Here is a 21852-nt window from a genome sequence, read left to right as displayed (position 1 = left end):
ACACACACACACACACACACACACACACACAAGACAACCCTCCATGACCACGAGTAAAAACACTTGTCTAAAGTGTATGTCAACAGCATTCACTTGCAGAAAGAGTTCTCCAGCATTTGTCTTTTATTCCAGGAATCCAATCTCTGGAAATGTCACCAGACCTTTGATCGGTTAGAAAGTGGAGGCGCTGCTATGTTTGCACACATCCCATCTTTGAGATTAACTGTTCCTCCAAACAATTTGACGTTTAGGCCTGCTCATTCACCATGAGCCGATAACTGCCAGGCAACCGGGTCATTGTGTGTGGATGTGAAAGCAGCGCGGAGGGAGGGCGTGTGCATAACGCAGGGAGGGGGTTGGCAGGCAGGAGCGGCGGAGCGATGGGCACACAGCTGCCTGGGGCTGGCATTCAGGAGGGCCGAGCGCTGGCCCTTTAATTAGCCACTCCACTGTTCTCCTGTCAGGGATCTTCTGCAGCGATCTGTGTTTGCTGTCACTAATGACTTGACTAATGAGGCAGTTAGTGTCCACTAAAATAATGGCTCTGCTCTGCTAGCAGTGGGCCTGGGTGAGTGATGGATCAGCTTGGGCCCTGCTGGGCCCCCTTATCAGGCCAACCCAAACGGCTGGCCTCCAGCTTTCCATCCCCCTCCATGCAGCCCACCCCCCTCCTCCATTACTCAGTGCGACAGGGTCAGAGTTGGGGGGGGGGGGGGGGGGGAGTGGGGCGCCGGGGTCACAGCGGTCGTCTGTCAGCGTCTGATAACAGACAGACAGAAAGCCAGGAGCTGGTGATTTGGTCGTGTCCAGAGCCCAATCACAGGCCTTAATGCCTCAGTGCTGGGAGTTAAACCCACCTTCTGGCTCAAATTAACACGGAAAGTTGGATTGAAATGAGCTCCGATTATTCTCTGTTCACCAGAAAAAGTAATGTTATGACTGTAACTACTGTTCCCTGAAGAAAGGAAACAATGTACAACATACTATGGGGGAGTCGCACTCTCGCAACTTCGGCTGAAGGATCTACAATCACGCCTGTCAAGGCCAATGAAAAATGCGCCTTGCTGGAAGCCCCGCCTTCCACAGGTGATAAGCGTGAGGCTCGGATTCATTCCTTCCTTCAGTGCTGGGCCGAAGATATGTTGTAGCTCGTTTCCCTCCTTCAGGAAACAGTAGTTATAGTCGTAACGTTACGTTCCCTTTCAGTCAGTCAACTTGGGTAAACATATTATGGGGAAATATAATACTAAATGAAATGGCCGATGTCAGACCCCCCCAGACCTGTCCCGGCCAGATGCGGGGGTCTGGGTATTGCGCACACGAATGTTGCCTAGTGACTTTCCCCTGTCCCAGCCATAAGCACACTGTGGGCTACACAGGGAGCATTGACATCCAATGTATGCGGGTGACTCAACACTATACACGTCGGCTACTACAGCGACTGAAGTGACTGCAACACTCAGCAAATAGCTGCAGTTAGTTTCAGAGTGGGTGGCAAGGAATAAGTTAGCCCTAAATATTTCTAAAACTAAAAGCATTGCATTTGGAACAAAAACCACTCACTAAACCCTAAACCTCAACTAAATATTGTAATAAATAAATGTGTAAATTGAGCACGTTGAGATGACTAAACTGCTTGGAGTAACCCTAGATTGTAAGCTATCATGGTCAAAACATATTGATGCAGTAGTAGCTAAGATGGGGAGAAATCTGTCTATCAACAAGGCAGGTCCTACAGACCCTAGTTTTGTCGCACCTTGACTACTGTTCAGTCGAGTGGTCAGGTGCCACAAAAAAGAAAATTGCAATTGGCTCAGAACAGGGCAGCACGGCTGGCCCTTGGATGTACACAGAGAGCTAATATTAATAATATGCATGTCAATCTCTCCTGGCTGAAAGTGCAATAGAGATTGACTTCATCACTTTTATTTATGAGACGTATTGACTTGTTGAATGCACCGAGCTGTCTGTCTAAACTACTGGCACACAGCTCGAACACCCATGCATATCCCACAAGAGGTCTCTTCACAGTCCTCAAGTTCATAACAGACTATGGGAGGCACACAGTACTACATAGAGCCATGACTACATGGAACTCTATTCCACATTAAGTAACTGATGCAAGCAGTAAAATTAGATTTTTAAAAAAAACAGATAAAAAAACACCTTATGGAACAGAGGGGACTGTGAAGCAACACAAACATTGGCACAGACACATGCATGTACATACACACATGATAACATACATACATGGATTTAGTAATGTACATATGTGGTAGTGGTGGAGTAGGGGGCTGAGGGCACACAGTGTGTTGTGAAATCTGTGAATGTATTGTAATGTTTTAAAATTGTATGAACTGCCTTAATTTTACTGGACCCCAGGAAGAGTAGCTGTTGCTTTGGCAGCAGCTAATGGGGATCCATAATAAACCCCAGGAAGAGTAGCTGTTGCTTTGGCAGCAGCTAATGGGGATCCATAATAAACCCCAGAAAGAGTAGCTGTTGCTTTGGCAGCAGCTAATGGGAATCCATAATAAATACAAATACAAACGACAGAAGTGTGTAGTGATGCCCAACTTGCCGCAGCACAAATATTCTCCTATAGTCAACCCTTTAAACAATGCGCAAGACACTGTGAGGCCATTCCCACATGACCCGCTGAGATAGTGGCCATGTACACTTTTAATGTTCAGAATGCCTGTCCCTGCTCCAAAAGCTCCTGTAGGGATATACTGATGTCCCTCACCGCACACTGAAAAGGAACAAGTCCTTTCTCTTGGCACCAGAGCTCAAGCGCTTGCCACTTATACCCATACAGTCCTCTCATGGAGGGCGCCCTTGCAGACTGAATGGTAGTAGTAACATTCAGAGGTAAACCTCTAGTCTTCAGATTGGCCTTCTCAGGGGCCAGGCCCATAAGAGCCAAATCTCCAGCCTGGGACAACAGGTGCACCTGGGACAACAGGTCCCTGTTGGGAGTTGCCACAGGTCCCCACCTAAAAGGTGAACGATCTCCACAAACCAAGGCTGCCTGGGCCAACGGGGAGCTACAACAATAGCTACAATTTTTTTTTTTAAAGTTCAATCAGAAACACTGGCAGAAACGCCTAAAGGACGACACTGCACGTTTTCTCGCGATGCGACAAGTGTCACCCAAAGCGAGAGTATATGCGCACTGCTCCCCATCAATAGGGAGCGAGCCAAGGTTCAGAGGGAGAGAGACAGCATCTCTCCCCGTCTGTTGATACACGCCACCACTGACATAATGCCGGTTCTGACCAGCACAAGCACACCTGGGAACCAGATACGGCGTTAGGAGATCCGCGTAACTGATATGCAGTGCACTCCGCACCAGTTTCCATACCCTCAATTCGAGTTGCCTTTGTACAGCGCCCTCGGGGGGGGGGGGGCATCTGTCGTGATCACTTTGCACCATACAACTAAGCCCATGGAAGCCCCCTAACAATAGGGTCCCAACCACTGGGTCACCCGAAGTGACCGACTTAGGCTGTGAGATGAGTCCAAGTGAGTGGCTAGCACTCAGAGCTGGAAGGGCCGCATCAACAATAGCCCCATGGGAGCGACTTCCATTACAGAAGCCATCATCCCCAGCAGGTGTAGGCACTGGAGAAACGCACTGAGTGACCCAGCCGAAATGTAGCTAAGCAGAGCCGGAACCCGGACACCCTCCATTGGGATAGAAAAGCATGATACATGAGCGAGTCAACGGAATGCAGTGAGACTGTGCCAGACAGCTCTTTCTCTATGAAGCCTAGAGACTGAATACAGGACAGTAGCATGGATGTGTGTAACGCTGCTTGCCGCCTCAACCCCCGCCGTCACTAGTCACTCTCAGCTGCTTGCTGAGGACATGTACAGTACCAGTCAAAAGTTTGGACACACCTACACATTCCGGGGTTTTTCTTTATTTGTACTATTTTCTACATTGTAGAATAATAGTGAGGACATCAAAACTATGAACACATATGGAATTATGTAGAAACCAAAAAAAGTGTTAAACAAATCAAAATATATTTTATATTTGAGATTCTTCAAAGTAGCCACCCTTTGCCTTGATGGCAGCTTTGCACACTATTGGCATTCTCTCAACCAGCTTCATGCAGTAGTCACCTGTAATGCATTTCAATTAACAGGTTGTTAAAAGTGAATTTGTGGAATTTCTTTCCTTCTTAATGCGTTTGAGCCAATCAGTTGTGTTGTGACAAGGTAGAGGTAAGATAGCCCTATTTGGTAAAATACCAAGCCAATATTATGGCAAGAACAGCTCAAATAAGCAAAGAGAAACGACAATACATCATTACTTTAAGTCATGAAGGTCAGTCAATGCAGAACATTTCAAGATCTTTGAAAATGTTTCTTGATGTGCAGTCGCAAAAAAGATAAAGCGCTATGATGAAACAGGCTCTCATGAGGACTGCTACAGGAAAGGAAGACCCAGAGTTACCTCTGCTGCAGAGGATAAGTTCATTAGAGTTACCAGCCTCAGAAATTGCAGCCAAAATAAATGCTAAGTAACAGACACATCTCAACATCAACTGTTCAGAGGAGACTGCGTGAATCAGGCCATTTGACCAGTGGAAATCTGTCCTTTGGTCCGAGGAGTCTAAATTTGATTCATGTCTTTGTGATATGCAGAATAGGTGAGCGCATGATCTCCGCATGTGTGGATCCCACCGTGAAGCATGGAGGTGCTTTGCTGGTGACACTCTCTGTGATTTATTGAGATTGCAAGGCACACTTAACCAGAATGGCTACCACAGTACTCCGCAGCGATACACAATCCCATCTGGTTTGCGCTTAGTGGGACTATCCTTTGTTTTTCAACAGGACAATGACCCAACACACCTCCAGGCTGTGTAAGGGCTATTTGACCAATGAGAGTGATGGAGTGCTGCATCAGATGACCTGGCCTACACAATCACCTGACCTCAAATCAAATCAAATGTTATTTGACACATACACATGGTTAGCAGATGTTAATGCGAGTGTAGAGAAATGCTTGTGCTTCTAGTCCCGACAATGCAGTAGTATCCAACGGGTAATCTAACCTAACAATTTCACAACAATTACCTTATACACACAAGTGTAGAGGAATTAATAAGAATATGTACATAAAATAATATATGAATGAGTGATGTCCGAACAGCATAGGCAAGATGCAGTGGATGGTATAAAGTAGTACAGTATATACAGTATGAGATGAGTAATGTAGGGTATGTAAACATATGAAGTGGCATTGTTTAAAGTGCCTAGTGATACATGTATTATATAATTTTTTCCATTATTAAAGTGGCTGGAGTTGAGTCAGTATGCTGGCAGCAGCCACTCAATGTTAGTGATGGCTGTTTAACAGTCTGATGGCCTTGAGATAAAAGCTGTTTTTCAGTCTCTCGGTCGGGGTGAATAGGCAGTGGCTCGGGTGGTTGTTGTCCTTGATGATCTTTTTGGCCTTCCTGTGACATCGGGTGGTGTAGGTGTCCTGGAGGACAGGTAGTTTGCCCCCAGTGATGCGTTGTGCAGACCTCACTACCCTCTGGAGAGCCTTGCGGTTGTGGGCGGAGCAGTTACTGTACCAGGCGGTGATACAGCCCGACAGGATGCTCTCAATTGTGCATCTGTAAAAGTTTGTGAGTGTTTTTGGTGACAAGCCGAATTTCTTCAGCCTCCTGAGGTTGAAGAGGCGCTCCTGCGCCTTCTTCACCACGCTGTCTGTGTGGTTGGACCATTTCAGTTTGTCCGTGATGTGTACGCCGAGGAACTTAAAACTTTCCACCCTCTCCACTACTGTCCCGTCGATGTGGATAGGGGTGTGCTCCCTCTGCTGTTTCCTGAAGTCCACGATCATCTCCTTTGTTTTGTTGACGTTGAGTGTGAGGTTATTTTCCTGACACCACACTCCGAGGGCCCTCAAATCCTCCCTGTAGGCCGTCTCGTCGTTGTTGGTATTCAAGCCTACCACTGTAGTGTCGTCTGCAAACTTGATGATTGAGTTGGAGGAGTGAATGGTCATGCAGTCGTGGGTGAACAGGGAGTACAGGAGAGGGCTGAGAACGCACCCTTGTGAGGGATGTTGAGGATCAGCGGGGTGGAGATGTTGTTACCTACCTTCACCACCTGGGTGCGTCCCGTCAGGAAGTCCAGGACCCAGTTGCACAGGGCAGGGTCGAGACCCAGGGTCTCGAGCTTGATGACGAGTTTGGAGGGTACTATGGTGTTAAATGCTGAGTTGTAGTCGATGAACAGCATTCTCACATAGGTATTCCTCTTGTCCAGATGGGTTAGGGCAACGTGCAGTGTGATTGCGATTGTGTCATCTGTGGGCCTATTGGGGCGGTAAGCAAATTGGAGTGGGTCTAGGGTGTCAGGTAGAGTGGAGGTGATATGGTCCTTGACTAGTCTCTCAAAACACTTCATGATGACGGAAGTGAGTGCTACGGGGCGGTAGTCATTTAGCTCAGTTATCTTAGCTTTCTTGGCAACATGAACAATGGTGGCCCTCTTGAAGCATGTGGGGACAGCAGACTGTGATAAGGATTGATTGAATATGTCCGTAAACACAAGCCAGCTGGTCTGCGCATGCTCTGAGGACGCGATTGGGGATGCCGTCTGGGCCTGCAGCCTTGTGAGGGTTGACACATTTAAATGTTTTGCTCACGTCGGCTGCAGTGAAGAAGTCCTCAAAGCAAGCAAAGAAGTTGTTTAGTCTGTCTGGGAGCAAGACATCCTGGTCCGCGATGGGGCTGGTTTTTCTTTTATAGTCCGTGATTGACTGTAGACCCTGCCACATACCTCTCGTATCTGAGTCGTTGAATTGCGACTCTGCTTTGTCTCTATACTGACGCTTAGCTTGTTTGATTGCCTTGCGGAGGGAAAAGCTACACTGTTTGTATTCGGTCATGTTTCCGGTCACCTTAACCCAACTGAGATGGTTTGGGATGAGTTGGAACGCAGAGTGAAGGAAAAGCAGCCAAAAGCATATGTGGGAACTCCTTCAAGACTGTTGGAAAAGCATTCCAGGTGAAGCTGGTTGCTAAAATGCCAAGAGTGTGCAAAGCTGTCATCAAGGCAAAGGGTTGCTACTTTGAATAATCTCAAATGATTTGTTTCACACGTTTTTGGTTCATACATGATTCCATGTGTCATTTCATCATTTTGATGTCTTCACTAGTGTTCTACAATGTAGAAAATAGTAAATTAAAGGAAAAACCTGAATGAGTAGGTGTGTCCAAACTTTTGACTGGTACTGTAGGTCTAGAATGGGACCCAATGTTCCGTCCATTTTTGGAACCAGGAAACACTGGCTGTACCAGCGTCCTGGATCTTCGACATAGGAACCACACGTGTTGCCTGTTTCTGGAGACGGGAGAATATTTACTAACTCAAAACGGGCGCTGATGCCTCAAGAATAGTCAACGTGATGACGCTGCAGAAGCGTGGGAGACACACAATAAATTGTAGCCTGTACCCTGGCATCACTGTTCACATGATCAAGGGTGACACTGCACATGCGCGCCACTGGACGGAGCAGACAGCGGGCCTCTTTGTGGCCTGGGAGAGATTGGTTCTTCTTCCATTTCCACCACTCTTGACAACCATCAAATTCACACGTTGAAGACAACACTTTTGACACCCGTGAACACTGTGGAACTTCGAGGTTGTTAAAATTGTGCCAAGGTTAGCCTAAAGCCCGGCCCACTCTGGGTACAAGGGCTTCGGTGATCAGTGATGTCCCCGATTGGCAGTACTGTCACAATGAACCTCACTTGTTTAAGGTGGTAAGATGCATTCCGGTAACCAGCTGGCTCCCAGCACTGGGCGATTTCGAGGTTCATATGAATCCCAGAGACTGTGTGTTGGATAATAGCATTGTCATGTCCAACCCTGCTTGTTCCCTCGACTTCGCTACCAACCACCAATCACCTACAGGGCCCATAACCTGTATCACTAGACACCTCATAGGGAATAGTGAGCTACAGGCAGGAATCAGCAATGAATCCCAATAATGCCCCCTCCCATAGGGAGCGAATCCCCCAACTTATTACTCCCACGCTGGGGAGATTGATTTACACTTTGAACCCCGTGAACAGCATGGGACGCGGGGTACGAGAGGAGCATTAAACATAGACAAGCTTCCAACACGCGTTGTATAGCCTGCATGAACCCCGGCCCCCTTGTGGACACAGAGGACTCCGGCAATGGCTGATGTAGCGCCCAGTTTGACATAACAAAATGTGGGGGAACTGTCATCACAGCAATGTTTTTTTGTGGAGCAGCACAGATTCCTCATCGGAGGAACATGCAAGCCCTGCTCTCTCTACTTTCTCAAGCTCCAGGACTTGAAAATAGGAATGGGGTTGCCATATTCCCAGGGGAACGCTAGTAAGTTTCATTCAGTGGGAGTTATGCAATGCTAGCAGATGTTATTTTTTGATTTATTTTATTAAAAAAATATATATTTCACCTTTATTTAACCAGGTAAACCAAGATAAAGCAAAGCAGTGCGACAAAAACAACATCACACACAAACAAACGTACCGTCAATAACACAATAAAAAAATCTATGTGCAGTGTGTGTAAATGTAGAAGAGTAGGGAGGTAAAGGCAATAAATAGGCCATAGAGGCGAAATAATTACAATTTAGCATTAACACTATAGTGATAGATATGCAGAGTATATGTGCAAGTAGAGATACTGGGGTGCAAGTAGAGATACTGGGGTGCAAAATAGCAAGAGGGTAAGTAATCATATGGGGATGAGGTAGTTGGGTGTGCTATTTACAGATTGGCTGTGTACAGGTACAGTGATCGTTAAGCTGCTCTGACAGCTGATGCTTAAAGTTAAAGAGGGAGATTTTTGCAATTCGTTCCAGTCATTGGCAGCAGAGAACCTGCGTCCCGCAACTCGGACGAGGTACGTGCATGCGGGAGAGGAAGTCACTACCGGAAAACACAAAGCGCCCTAAAGAATGTTACACTATTGTGAAGAGAACCTGTGCCACGGATTAGTAAGGGAACATTGCCAGCCGTCCCCTAGTCTTGCACACAAACTGATTTGAGCGATGGCAGCCTGAGCATGCACCGAGCCATACAAGACAATCAACGTGAGTATCTTTGAATTGATTGGGACATTGTTGTTAATCATCCCCAGTTTACAATTGGCTCATTCATCCCCCCCTCCTCTCCCCTGTAACGATTCCCCAGGTCGTTTCTGTAAATGAGAATTTGTTCTCAGTCATCTTACCTCGTAAAATAAGGGTTAAATACAAATAAAAAAACAAACCTGGCTAGTTAGCTTTCGTCGTTTCAGGTACGTTAGCCATCTTACTTATTGCTATAGCCAGGCCAATCAATTACAAAGAATAACTAATTGTTCGTTATTAGGAGACTTTTGAGAACCATACAAACTTCAGCACACAACTTCCAGTTGGCTGAGCACGCCAACTAAGGGACAATTTAGTAGGCGCAACGTAAAACAGTCTCGTGTTCCAATTGCTTGTTTTAGTAGTGTGCACACTGAGGTGTAATTAAAGTAATGAATCCGAGCCTCACTGTTCCCACCTGTGGAAGGCGGGGCTCACAGCGAGGTGAGGAATTCATTGACCTTTGGCGGGCGTGACAGTAGATCCTTCAACCGAAGCCGCGAGAGTGCGAACATGGTATGTGGTACCCCATAGTATGTGGCACCGAAGTTGACTGACTGAAAAGGAACACACTGGATTAGGCTGCCATTGTGAACAAAGACCATGGTTGAGTTATTTATTCTACACATCAAACCGAGTGTTAAAATCTATTGACATTAAAGGGTCGTAATAAGTATTGTGTTGACACCTCTGTTTGTGTTGCATGAAAAGGTGTTTTTTTCCCCCCCCACTTCATTCACAAATGTGCAACTTAGACCAGATCTATCACTTTCCCTCCCAGAGACAGGCAGCAGACTTGCAGGCGATCTAAAGCTTGACATGACATGGCTCAGCCCAGTGTACATCTCCTTTTCACTCAGCACCATTGAGGCTTTCTCTGTTGTATTACCAATGAGAATAATGTCCATTTGGCACGGAACAAAGGAGGACATTTACATCACAAGAGACCTTTTACACTCCTGATAGTAAACGCATAAGAGGAACACTACAAGCTGGGGACAAAAGCAGACTAAACAAAGGAAGGGCTTGTACTACGAGGCTTAGAAAATAAAGGATTTTTAATGTATACCGATGGAGATGAAATGCAATAAGGGCATTAGATGGAGGCATTCAGTTGCATCTGCGCCCTCTCACTCAGCTCTCAGAGAATAACAACACACTGCAGATAGAGCCTTAGCTCATATCTCTGTGATTCCCTCTGTTCTTCCTGAACCAATGTACTGCATGTCTAGTATTTCGATTTTTCCGCTACTACAAAATGGAACAGGAACTCTGAGATAACTGTTGCCGAAATACACCCATTTGTTCATCAGGGCAAGACCATTTGTGTTAAGGTGTGATGAGGTCATCATCTCTCAGAAAATACACGTTCTCGTATTCTGCACTGGACATTGTTCAGCTATCCATGCATTATTCCTAGGCTGGCTGAAGGCCACTGAGTTGTCATCTTCCCAGAAATCATTGTGTTTCTTTCCTGCTCAAGGCCCACACCTGCAGGTTCAATAACATGACTCTGATCTCCACGCAAGGCTTCCCGGGCTACTACACCAATGAAAAGATGAGATTCCTGTCCACAAGATGAGATACCTGCAGCTTACCTTACTGTCATTCAAGGTCTACATGGAAGACTGTCGTCATCAATGTCAATGGAAATCAGAGCTTGGGAATCATTTTGATCTCATGGACACAGAAATGGCCTGTACTACAAATGTATAATACATAGATAGACACAGAATATATACTGTGTCTGCCTGTCAAACACACCTTTCAGAAGGCTCTATAAAAGCTTTTAACATGCTACATAATGAACATATGTTGTAGACTGTGCCAAGCTGACTAACTCCGCTGTGCTCTATTTTTTTTAAACGCAATAGTAAATCTTAGCGCTGGTGGTAGCGTTATAGGGTTCAGGGGTGTGTCAGAAATATTTTTGCTATTTTCACAACCGTACAGTAATGATGGGCGCAATAGCTGGCGGTGGCGCTGAAGGACTAGATTTTGATGAATAAGTTGTGGGTGTGTCAAGGCTTGGCCCCTGACTGGCCAATCAGAACGTGCTCCATGGCTAAATATGTGGTTGCTCCAAGTTGTGTATTTACCTTTTTATATGTATTCCATTGTCATCAATTCCAATTCAAATGCTAGTCCGTTATCCTTTCTGATCTCCCCATCCCGGATCCGGGTTCGTGAATACAGACTCAAGCTCATTACCATAACGCAACGTTAACTATTCATGAAAATCGCAAATGAAATGAAATAAATATGCTAGCTCTCAAGCTTAGCCTTTTGTTAACAACACTGTCATCTCAGATTTTCAAAATATGCTTCTCAACCATTGCAAAACAAGCATTTGTGTAACAGTATTGATGGCTAACGTAGCATTTAGCATTAGCATTCAGCTGGCAACATTTACACAAAAAAACAGAAAAGCATTCAAAAAAATCATTTACCTTTGAAGAACTTCAGATGTTTTCAATGAGGAGACTCTCAGATAGCAAATGTTCAGTTTTTCCTGAAAGATTATTTGTTTAGGACAAATCGCTCCGTTTTCTGCGTCACGTTTAGCTATGAAAAAACCCCTGTATCCAGGATTGTGTAAATCTATCAGCAAGCTCATTAGCATAACACAACGTTAACTATTTATGAAAATCGCAAATGAAATGAAATAAATATGCCATCTCTCAAGCTTAGCCTTTTGTAAACAACACTGTCATCTCAGATTTTCAAAATATGCTTCTCAACCATAGGAAAACAATCATTTGTGTAAAAGTAGCTAGCTAGAGTTAGCATTTCGCGTTAGCATTTAGCGTTAGCATTAGCATTAGCATCCAGCACGCAACATTAACAAAAACATAAAAGCCTTCAAATAAAATCATTTACCTTTGAAGAACTTCTGATGTTTTCAATGAGGATACTCTCAGTTAGATAGCAGATGCTCAGTTTTTCCAAAAAGATTCCTTGTGTATTAGAAATAGCTCCGTTTTATACATCACATTTGGCTACCAAAAAAAATCCATAAATTCAGTCCTCAAAACGCAAACTTTTTTCCAAATTAACTCCATAATATCGACTGAAAACATGGCAAACGTTGTTTAGAATCAATCCTCAAGGTGTTTTTCACATATCTCTTCATTGATACATCGTTCTTGGAAACATGCTTTCTCTCCTGAATCCCAGGAGAAAATGCCTGCACCTGAAGATTACGCACAAATTTAGACAAAGGACACCGGGCGGACCTCTGGAAAATGTAGTCTCTTATGGCCAATCTTCCAATGATATGCCTACAAATACGTCACAATGCTGCTAAGACCTTGGGCGAACGACAGAAAGTGTAGGCTCATTCCTTGCGCAATCACAGCCATATAAGGAGAGAATGGAAAACAGAGCTTCAGAAATTCTGCTAATTCCTGGGTGATGCATCATCTTGGTTTCGCCTGTAGAATGAGTTCTGGGGCACTTACAGACAAAATCTTTGCAGATTCTGAAACTTCAGAGTGTTTTCTTTCCAAAACTGTCAAGAATATGCATAGTCGAGCATCTTTTCGTGACAAAATATCGCGCTTAAAACGGGAACGTTTTTTATCCAAAAATGAAATAGCGCCCCTAGAGCTCTAAGAGGTAGCCTAGTTCGTTAAATTGCCTTCCCCGTATTTGATCATGTTGAACATGTCTGTAGTCCACATTGATCTAATTGCATTGCTTCCATATGGGAATACATTGTTAAACATAGGCTATAGCATTCACACGGACGTAGGGGCTAGGCCTACTGTAAACTGCCGCCTGGACATGGGACATGGCAAAAGTAGTCAATCATCAAGATGAAATGATCTAAGCTACTGACGAAACAAGAACTTGCTTTATATAGGCTATGTCTGAATACAGTTACAGGCACCACAATTGATCTCCGTGGGCGTGTAACACAGACAAGGCAACTAAGACTACAGAGGGTTTTTACGCACTACACTGCTGGCAAATGTGATGTTTTTTATAAACCTCATGGAACCATCTCACAGATCGGATTTGCACTTCTCCAGAAATAGCAGATGAAATTGCATTGCATTCGAGCAACGCACATTCTCACCTTAGACGGGTTGGCAGAAGGCCACGTGGTGTTGAGATTCTGAACGGTCAGATAACTAGCAGCAACGACAAGAAGCTGTCATGTGGGGAATCGTAGGTGGCTCGTTTCTGCGCGTTGTATCGTGTTGTTGATATCATGACTTGTTTTGAGGTGTTTCTGACTCTTGTCATGTCAACGCTAATATGGCAGAAATGAGCTATCTAGAAAACCCAACAACTTAAATGATGCATTGGAGAGGCAACAAGTGGTCATGGTGCAAATGTATTTCTGTTTTCAATACACGTTTGGAGACAAAATAGTTTACGTGACGGTCAACAGTCTAAGCCAACCCCGCCTGATAGTTGAGCATGCTTCGGTTTTGTTACGAAACAACCAACCCGTCTATAAACCCATGGGCAGCGAATCTTTATAATACGTTTTTTTTAATCAAATTAGATGAAAAACAAACAACAACATCTCTAAATAGGATTGGGTCAGAAGCACGATATCATATACCGCTTCTCTCGCGGCACTGTAGGCCTACATTTCTTTATGCATAACATTCACAAGGTCTATATCGAAATACTAGCTCCTGTCAATTGTATCATTGCCTATGTGTGAGGCAGATTCTCAAAAAAGTCTGCCGTTGATGTGGCATTATAGGTTGAATAGTTTGGAGGAGCTTGTCTTTGGTAATCAGACAGAGGGGCACTCTTTGAAAATGGGGATGGATAGCCTACTTCAAACAAGCAAAATGACAGTTATGTGAATTGTGAATAATAAAAAAAAGGGGGAAAATTTTCCAAAATACTTCCAAGCCCTCTCGGTAAAGCCCCTTTATTCAGACTACTCAGCTAATGGACAAGATAAAAAGACAAACCAATGCTGCTAAACCAGCCTTAAATGAGGGGAGGGTAGGCTATGCTTCATTATTTGTAAAAAAATAAAAAAATAAAAAAATCTAAATATGAGGTTCTAATTATGAGATTCACCACATCATTCCTTCAATGGGCACTGTGTGTCAAGGCTGGATAGGCTTCGCTTCCGCTCTCAAAATCCATGATACCATTATCAACCGCTTCACTGTTAGGACCTGCTTTTTGTGGGTCTTCAAACTCCCCATTAGCACTGCATGAAATTGTCACGTTTGTGCTTGTTTTTAAGGACAAACGTCAAATATTGCCACCCCTCCTACCTCAGCTCAAGTGAGCTGATGATACACAGGTAAATTTCCAAACCTGGTGTTTGGATGGAAAATGCCAAAAGCGGCAGCTTTTTCATGACTAAAAAAACGAACGTGCTTTTGGACGAAAATAGAGCCCTATGTTTCTATAGGTGGAGCAAGTTATTTCGACATAATCATCATCATTTCTTAACGCCCTGATGCTGTACTGATGACATACTGTGCTTTTTCTTTTTACGTGCACAATGTGGAATGATTGCTGTGAGGATTTCTAGATTCATCCCTGCTAGGTTCCCTGTCCCGCTGGTGTGGACATAAGCCAACTTCCTCCCAACAGCCAGCTCCTAGCCCCGCCGTAGATAGACCTCTTCACCCTCACCTGAACTTTGTAGAGCTGGAGGGTATGAATGTAGCCTGGGCACCAGTCTGTTTGTGCCAACATTCCAGTCCTTGCCACTCCTTGTCATGCCAAGCAAATGTTGAGGAGTGGCACAAACAGACTAGTAACCAGGCTAGCTCCTGAGAGTATTCAGACCCCTTGACTTTTTCCACAGTTTGTTACGTTACGGTCTTATACTAAAATGGATTATATAAAAAATGGTCCTCATCAATCTACACACAATCTACACATAATGAAAAAGTAAAAACAGGTTTTTATACATTTTTATGTCAAATAAGTTGTCCGTAGAGCTCCGAGACAGGATTGTGTCGAGACACAGATCTGGGGAAGGGTACCAAAACATTTCTGCAGCATTGAAGGTCCCCCAAGAACACAGTGGCCTCCATCATTCTGAAATGGAAGAAGTTTGGGCCCACCAAGACTCTTCCTAGAGCTGGCCACCTGGCCAAACTGAGCAATCAGGGGAGAAGGGCCTTGGTCAGGGAGGTGACCAAGAACTAATGGTCACTCTGACAAAGCTCCAGAGTTCATCTGTGGAGATGGGAGAACCTTCCAGAAGGACAACCATCTCTGCAGCACTCCACCAATCAGGCCTTTCTGTTAGAGTGGCCAGACGGAAGCCACTCCTCAGTAAAAGGCACATGACAGCCCGCTTGGAGTTTTTCAAAAGACACCTAAAGGACTCTCAGACCATGAGAAACAAGATTCTCTGGTCTGATAAAACCAAAATTTAACTCTTTGGCCTGAATGCCAAGCGTCATGTCTGGAGGAAACCTGGCACCATCCCTACGGTGAAGCATAGTGGTGACAGCATCATGCTGTAGGGTTGTTTTTCAGTGGCAGGGATGGGGAGACTAGTCAGGATTGAGGGAAAGATGAACGGAGAAAAGTACAGAGAGACTCTTGATGAAAACCTGCTCCAGAGCGCTCAAAACCTCAGACTAGGGCAAAGGTTCACCGTTCAACAGGACAACGACCCTAAGCACACAGCCAAGACAATGCAAGAGGGGCCTCGGGACAAGTCTCTGAATGTCCTTGAGTGGCCCAGCCAGAGCTTGGACTTGAACCCGGTCGAACATCTCTGGAGAGACCTTAAAATAGCTGTGCAGCTACGCTCCCCATCCAACCTGCCAGAGCTTGAGAGGATCTGCAGAGAAGAATGGGAAAAACCTCTCTAATACAGGTGTACCTAGCTTGTCGCGTCATACCCAAGAAAACTTGAGGCTGTAATCGCTGCCATAGGTGCTTCAACAAAGTACTGAGTAAAGGGTCTGACTACTTATGTAAATGTTCTATTTCAGTGTTTTGACTTTTAATATATTTGCTAAAACCTGTTTTTGCTTTGTCATTATGGAGTATTTTGTGTAGATTGATGAGGGAAAGAAAGAATGTAATCCATTTTAGAATAAGGCTGTAACGTAACAAAATGTGGAAAAAGTCAAGCCGTCTGAATACTTTCCGAATGCACTGTATGTACTGTATGTAGGAAGTGCTAAAGGCATGATAACCCCCTTACATTAATTCCCACTGATGTGCCATTATTCAATAGGATATGAATAATAACGGTAATTAGTGAGAAGGGGGAAATCTTTCATCTCTCTCAACCAGGTCTGCCTCCTCCATCTCTCTCCATTTACAGGGTGACATTAATTTCTGAGAGGCTGTCTCCCAAATGGTAATCTATTCCTTATATAGTGCACTACTTTTGACCAGAGCCTATGGGCCCTGGTCAAAAGTAGTGCACTATAAAGGGAATAGGGTGCCATTTGGAACGTAGGCAGAGAAAAGGTTTTCTGTTTTCTGCTGATGAAAAGACTGATGTCATTAAGTGGAATTAATCTTTTTCCTCTGAAGGAATATGAGACGTGCAGTGATTCAGATTAAGCCTATTATATTCACTAATTAGAGGATCTGTTCATTATGGAGGATATCATTACAAAATGCAAATTACTGTTACTACGAATTGAATGTTATAGACAGAATGGAAATGTTTTGGAAATGACTGTATTCTATTTGTTCCTTATTCCCTCTCAAAAAAATTGAAAGGAATTGAAGAATAAGAAAGAGGAAGGAGGAATAATAATGAATAGAAATCATAGAAATATAGCATGCATTTAAAGTGCAGTATTGTACTATGCAGTGGCTTTGCTGTAGCTATCCACTTCAGCACCATGGACAGGGGCACAGAAAATAACTGGAAAACGGTGAGGGCCTTCAATAAACTGCTTTCTGTTTCTACAAAGTAATTTTAAATAAATTACTTTATTCAGGCACAAGCTCTAATCAACTGGGACGCAACCATTGTTGTTCCTCCCATTGAGGATAATACGCCCAAGGGTAGGAATGCCTACCCCGAGCAGAAAGCTGTCAATTCCGAAGCCTGTGCATCAAAGAACCCATTCACTGAGGCTAAACTCATTTAGATCCTCCTTTTGCTGTCATTATTAGCATAATTGTGTTTTCATCACCAATGCATGTCTTACATACAGAGGCTGAGCTGTAAGAATTCAGAGGTCACTGGGATAGCTGCTCTCATCTCACCCTGATAAGGGGACGATTAGGCAGTATTTGTTTGGTTGCCTTGCCCCCTTGTTGCCAAGTGACCTGATCTTCCCCATCCACGTAGCGTCTGAGTAATTTGGTTGGCTGTGAAAGATTTCAATCAATCCTCTTTTTGTGATTGTAAATTGCATCAAGCTCACTATTCATTCAATCTCTGTTGTTTGTTTGAATGTCTAGTTTTTATGTTGGCGCGACAGGTAATACCATCATCACAGCAACACCATCGACGTGTACACCTGTGTGAGGATTCTGTTAAGCCTGGGTGTTGAAGGCTTTCGTATCCACTTGCCCACTGATGAAGGCTCTAGCTGCAGCCCCAGCTCCTGCTTCAGTAACCACATGGTGGAGAAGGCCTTGGACAAGTGGGGTCCATGTTCACCACAACTGCTTTCTGGCCCAGATGAATGACGGACACTGCCCTGAGTCAATCACCTTCATGTCCTTCACCAGTGACAGTCAACCTCTCAGGCTGGAGTGCTCTTTAAGTCCAACTCAACAGCTCTGAGAGAAAAGAGGGGCTCTGACTAGGGTGCAGTAACCTTATACTTGATTCAGTGAATTGTTGAAGAGATCTCTAAAATGGATTGTACAAAAGTGGTTTTATGGTCTTTTTTCTCCGAAGTGCTTCAATCATTGTTGTTTTCTTATTGTCCATTTTCATTGTCGATTTCATCCTCTTATGAGCAGTGTAAATAGCTGGTAGAAAAGGGTTTTGATACAAATTTAGTAAAACTGTTCACATCCTTGATTTCTTGTGGGTTTTCATGAACCTCTCCTCCAATGGGGTGGACTACGATGCCTGTCTGGTGTACGATGGTCGACTGGTCATAGACACCACCTTCCATACCAGCGACTCCACCATCCGTGTCGTTGGGCCTCTGACCAAGTTTCCCCGGAACTACCACTCAGACCGGTGGTCACACTCCAGATTCAACTCCAGGGAGGTGGACCAGGAGCTGGCTGCTATTCTGCTGCCCTTCTTCGACCTCACCCTGGAACTGGCCATCAACCCTCCAGCCGACCTGGACCGCCTCATCACCAACTACACACAGGCCAAGATTTAAGGCCTGCTGCCATCCAACAAGTGCCTTATGATGCTTATCCAAAAATAATGCATTAAATCACAGATTGGGCACATGTTGGACAGTACAGCAGATTGGACAGAACAGCAGCCTCTGGCAAGATACGGGGCGGGGGACTATGCATTTATGTAAACAACAGCTGGTGCACGATATCTAAGGGAGTCTCAAGGTTTTGCTCGCATGAGGTAGAGTATCTCATGATAAGCTGTAGACCACACTATCTACCTAGATAGTTTTCAACTGTATTTTTCGTAGCTGTCTACATACCACCACAATTCGAAATTGACACTAAAACCGCACTCAATGAGCTGTATACCACCATGAGCAAACAGGAAAATGCTCATCCAGAAGCGGCGCTCCTAGTGGCCGGGGATTCTAATGCAGGGAAACTTAAATCAGTTTTACCTAATTTCTATACTATACTGGCTTCGACACTCGTCGGATGTGGCAGGGCCTGAAAACTATTACAGACTATAAAGGGAAGCACAGGTGAGAACTGCCCAATGAAATGAGCCTACCCGATGAGCTAAATAACTTCTATGCTCGCTTCGAGGCTAGTAACACTGAAACATGCATGAGAGCATCAGCTGTTCCGGACGACTCTGTGATCACGATCTCCGCAGCTGACGTAAGATCTATAAACAGGTCAACATTCACAAGACTGCAGGGCCTGACGGATTATCAGGACGTGTACTCTGAGCATGCACTGACCAACTGGCAAGTGTCTTCACTGACATTTTCAACCTCTCCCTGTCTGAGTCTGTAACACCAACATATTTCAAGCAGACCACCATAGTTCCTGTGCCCAAGAACACAAAGGTAACCTGCCTGTATGACTACCGACCCGTAGCACTCATGTCTGTAGCCATGAAATGTTTTGACATCAACACCATTATCCCAGAAACCCTAGACCCACTCCAATTTGCATACCGCACCAACAGATCCACAGATAATTCAATCTCTATTGCACTCCACACTGCCCTTTCACACCTGGACAAAAGGAACACCTATGTGAGAATGCTATTCATTGACAACAGCTCAGCGTTCAACACCATAATGCCCTCAAATCACTAAGCTAAGGACCCTGGGACTAAACACCTCCCTCTGCAACTGGATCCTGGACTTCCTGACGGGCCACCCCCACATGGTAAGGGTAGGTAACGGCACATCCGCCATGCTGATCCTCAACACGGGGGCCCCTCAGGGGTGCGTGCTCAGACCCCTCCTGTACTCCCTGTTCACTCATGACTGCACGGCCAGGCACGACTCCAACACCATCATTAAGTTTGCTGATGACACAACAGTGGTAGGCCTGATCACCGACAACAATGAAACAGCCTATAGGGAGGAGGTCAAAGACCTGACCGTGTGGTGCAAGGACAACAACCTCTCCCTCAATGTGATCAAGGCAAAGGAGATGATTGTGGACTACAGGAAAAGGAGGGCAGAGCACGCCCCCATTCTCATCGACGGGGCTGTAGTGGAGCAGGTGGAGAGCTGTGTCCACATCACCAACAAACTAATATGGTCCAAGCACACCAAGACAGTCGTGAAAAGGGCACAACAAAACCTATTCCCCCTCAGGAGACTGAAAATATTTGGCATAGGTCCTCAGATCCTGAAAAGGTTCTACAGCTGCACCATCGAGAGCATCCTGATGGGTTGCATCACTGCCTGGTATGGCAACTGCTCGGCCTCCGACTGCAAGGCACTACTGAGGGTAGTGCGTTCGGCCCAGTACATCACGGGAGCCAAGCTTCCTTCCATCCAGGACCTCTATACCAGGCGGTGTCAGAGGAAGGCCCTAAAAATTGTCAAAGACTCCAGCTACCCTAGTCATAGACTGTTCTCTCTGCTACCGCACGGCAAGTGGTACTGGAGCGCCAGGTCTAGGTCCAAGAGGCTCCTAAATAGCTTCTACCCCCAATCCATAAGACTCCTGAACAGCTAATCAAACGGCTACCCAGACTATTTGCTACTCTCTGTTTATTATCTATGCATAGTCACTTTAATAACTTTTCCTACATGTACATATTACCTCAATTACCACGACACCGTGACCCTGCACATTGACTCTGTACCGGTACCCTCTGTATATCGCCCCGCTATTGTTATTTACTGCTGCACTTTAATAATTTGTTATTCTTATCTCTTACTTTTTTTTTGTGGTATTTTTCCTAAAACTGCATTGTTGGTTAAGGGCTTTTAAGTAAGCATTTCACTTAAAGGTCTACATCTGATGTATTCGGCGCATGTGACGATTTGTTTTGTCTTATATCATGGAACACATTGAGTGAAATATTAGAGACAGCCTAGACGCAAAATAGAACTCAATTGATTGAACATGAAATTGATTTCAATATGATTCAAAGAGCTGATATAGGCCCATGTATCTTTTAATAGAGTCATCTCAGTTTTCATTTGAAGAATCATTGTATCCTTCACTTGTTTTTTAACCATTTCAAATACTTTAGCAACTTTGTATTCTTGTTATTGTAAGTTATCGGCAGTCACTGTCAGACGGATAGAATCCAGATGTTTAGGCTATGTTTAGAGGATATCTGTGACTAATGTGACGAGGAAGGGCAAAAAAAAAAAAACATCTAACGATGCTCTATGAGTGGTCAAGATGAGCGTTTTTAAGAGCCACGTTACTAACAAAGGCTCTAGGAAATGCTTCAGCTACTGAAGATACATCGTAAGAAGGTTCTAACAATTATCTTAATGCTACAAAGGCTCTGGGATACGAGGCCCTGATTGAGTCATAATTCTGATTAGAACTAATTGTACTTTTTTTTCTGTCACTGTGTTGATTGTATTGAAAACCACACATTAGCACATTGTCTACCCTGTTATGCAAACGTCTGTTCAGGAGACTGTATTCCACATTTTTATGCAGTGTTCCATTGTTCCCTGGTAATGGAATCTCTGAGCTACTCAGTTCTTTGTCATTATACTGTGTTTGATAATCAAACCACATTGACCTATTCTGCATTGGGTTAGTCACATGGTAAACAAGGTTATGTCAAGCAGTGTGTTTACAATACAATCACTTCTCTTTTTTCGAATGAATGAAATAGCTTTTTACATTTTTCTTGTGGTAGAAATTCAATAACATCACCAGGCATTTCACTGCTAATTCTAAAGCATTTTCTGTTCCGCAGTGGTAGTCATCCACACATACACAATTCTGTTCATTTGAAAATGCATACTGTAACTATTTATTGCTCATCAAGTTACTAAGTTCCAAGTGATTATTATTGTCAGTATTATTATTTGTTTTATTATTATTACTAATATTATTATTAATTATTACAATTTGCTTTTGGGAATATTAATCTAATTAGGTACACTACATGACCATAAGTATGTGGACACCTGCTCGTCAAACATCTCATTCCAAAA

At 44.3% G+C, this 21852-nt stretch overlaps 1 pseudogene; it reads left to right on the top strand.

Moving 5' to 3' along the window:
* LOC110521043 (cilia- and flagella-associated protein 61-like) overlaps positions 1-18429 on the top strand; it is a 34780-nt pseudogene extending 16351 nt beyond the window's left edge.
* The last annotated feature ends 3423 nt before the right edge of the window (positions 18430-21852 follow it).

The sequence above is a fragment of the Oncorhynchus mykiss genome, chromosome 4 (genome assembly GCF_057628025.1).
Source record: "Oncorhynchus mykiss isolate SJ-2025 chromosome 4, ASM5762802v1, whole genome shotgun sequence".
Lineage (NCBI taxonomy): Eukaryota > Metazoa > Chordata > Actinopteri > Salmoniformes > Salmonidae > Oncorhynchus > Oncorhynchus mykiss.
Note: the sequence above shows the minus strand (reverse complement) of the source record. Positions and strands in the feature narration are given on the sequence as shown.